The sequence below is a fragment of the Lolium rigidum genome, chromosome 4, assembly GCF_022539505.1.
Source record: "Lolium rigidum isolate FL_2022 chromosome 4, APGP_CSIRO_Lrig_0.1, whole genome shotgun sequence".
NCBI classification, from domain to species: domain Eukaryota; kingdom Viridiplantae; phylum Streptophyta; class Magnoliopsida; order Poales; family Poaceae; genus Lolium; species Lolium rigidum.
In genome coordinates, this window is record NC_061511.1 from 256407624 (window position 1) to 256410515 (window position 2892).

Below are 2892 nucleotides of genomic sequence, written 5' to 3' on the forward strand. Positions count from 1 at the left end.
TACCTACCTACTACATGGTATTTATCCGCCATTCCAAAGTAAATTGCTTGAGTGCTACCTTTAAAATTCCATCATTCACCTTTACGAGTATATAGCTCATGGGACAAATAGCTTAAAAACTATTGTGGTATTGAATATGTACTTATGCACTTTATCTCTTATTAAGTTGCTTGTTGTGCGATAACCATGCTTACGGGGACGCCATCAACTATTCTTTGTTGAATATCATGTGAGTTGCTATGCATGTCCGTCTTGTCCGAAGTAAGAGAGATCTACCACCTTAATGGTTGGAGCATACATATTGTTAGAGAAGAACATTGGGCCGCTAACTAAAGCCATGAATCATGGTGGAAGTTTCAGTTTTGGACATATACCCTCAATCTCATATGAGAATAATAATTGTTGCCACATGCTTATGCATTAAAGAGGAGTCCATTATCTCGTTGTCCATGTTGTCCCGGTATGGATGTCTAAGTTGAGAATAATCAAAAGCGAGAAATCCAAAATGCGAGCTTTCTCCTTAGACCTTTGTACAGGCGGCATGGAGGTACCCCATTGTGACACTTGGTTAAAACATGTGTATTGCGATGATCCGGTAGTCCAAGCTAATTAGGACAAGGTGCGGGCACTATTAGTATACTATGCATGAGACTTGCAACTTGTAAGATATAATGTACATAACTCATATGCTTTATTACTACCGTTGACAAAATTGTTTCATGTTTTCAAAATAAAAGCTCTAGCACAAATATAGCAATCGATGCTTTCCTCTTTGAAGGACCATTCTCTTTACTTTTATGTTGAGTCAGGTTCACCTATCTCTCTCCACCTCAAGAAGCAAACACTTGTGATTAACTGTGCATTGATTCTTACATACTTGCATATTGTACTTGTTATATTACTCTATGTTGACAATTATCCATGAGATATACATGTTACAAGTTGAAAGCAACCGCTGAAACTTAATCTTCTTTTTGTGTTGCTTCAATGCCTTTACTTTGATTTATTGCTTTATGAGTTAACTCTTATGCAAGACTTATTAATGCTTGTCTTGAAGTACTATTCATGAAAAGTCTTTGCTTTATGATTCACTTGTTTACTCATGTCATTACCATTGTTTTGATCGCTGCATCCACTACATATGTTTACAAATAGTATGATCAAGGTTATGATGGCATATCACTTCAGAAATTATCTTTGTTATCGTTTTACCTGCTCGGGACGAAGCGAGAACTAAGCTTAGGGATGCTTGATACGTCTCAGACGTATCGATAATTTCTTATGTTCTATGCCATATTATTGATGATACCTACATGTTTTATGCACACTTTATGTCATATTCGTGCATTTTACGGAACTAACCTATTAACAAGATGCCGAAGTGCCGGTTCCTGTTTTACGCTGTTTTTGGTTTCGAAATCCTAGTAACGAAATATTCTCGGAATTGGACGAAACGAAGACCCGGGTTCCTATTTTCACCGGAAGCATCCAGAACACCCGGGAAGGACCGGAGGGGGGCACCGGGCCCCCGGACCATAGGCCGGCGCGGCCCGGGCCCTGGCCGCGCCGCCATATGGTGTGGCCACCCCTTCGACCCTCCTGCGCCGCCTCTTCGCCTATATAAAGCCTCCGTCGCGAAACCCCTGATGCGAAAAACCACGATACGGAAAACCTTCCAGAGCCGCCGCCATCGCGAAGCCAAGATGCGGGGGACAGGAGTCTCGTTCCGGCACACTCGCCGGAGCGGGGAAGTGCCCGGAAGGCTTCTCCATCGACACCGCTGCCATCTCCACCGCCATCTACATCACCGCTGCTTGCTCCCATGAGGGGGAGTAGTTCTCCATCGAGGCTCGGAGCTGTACCGGTAGCTATGTGGTTCATCTCTCTCCCATGTACCTCAATACAATAATCTCATGAGCTGCTTTACATGATTGAGATTCATATGAGTTTTGTATCACAATTTATCTATGTGCTACTCTAGCAATGTTATTAAAGTAGTTTTATTCCTCCTGCACGTGTGCAAAGGTGACAGATGTGTGCACCGTGTTAGTACTTGGTTTATGCTATGATCATGATCTCTTGTAGATTGCGAAGTTAACTATTGCTATGATAATATTGATGTGATCTATTCCTCCTACATATGCATGAAGGTGACAGTGTGCATGCTATGCTAGTACTTGGTTTAGTCTTTTGATCTATCTTACACTAAAGGTTACTAAAATATGAGCATTATTGTGGAGCTTGTTAACTCCGGCATTGAGGGTTCGTGTAATCCTACGCAATGTGTTCATCATCCAACAAGAGTGTAGAGTATGCATTTATCCGTTACGTTATGTGATCAATGTTGAGAGTGTCCACTAGTGAAAGTCTAATCCCTAGGCCTTGTTCCTAAATACGCTATCAGCTGCTTGTTTACTGTTTTATCTGCGTTACTACTGCTGCGTTACTCACTGCTTGTTTCTTGTCCTGGGCAAAGCACTTTTACGGGTGCCGTTGCTACTACTTATTCATACCACCTCGTATTTCACTATCTCTTCGCCGAACTAGTGCACCTATTAGGTGTGTTGGGGACACAAGAGACTTCTTGCTTTGTGGTTGCAGGGGTGCATGAGAGGGATATCTTTGACCTCTTCCTCCATGAGTTCGATAAACCTTGGGTAATCCACTTAAGGGAAACTTGCTGCTGTTCTACAAACCTCTGCTCTTGGAGGCCCAACACTGTCTACAAGAATAGAAGCTCCCGTAGACATCAGGGAACTACTCACGGAGCATGATGAAGGCGGTGGCGTCGATGGAGATGGCTTCCGGGGGCACTTCCCCGTCTCGGCGGCGTGCCGGAACAGAGATTCTGTCCCCCGAATTGGAGTTTCGCGATGGCGGCGGCTCTGGAAC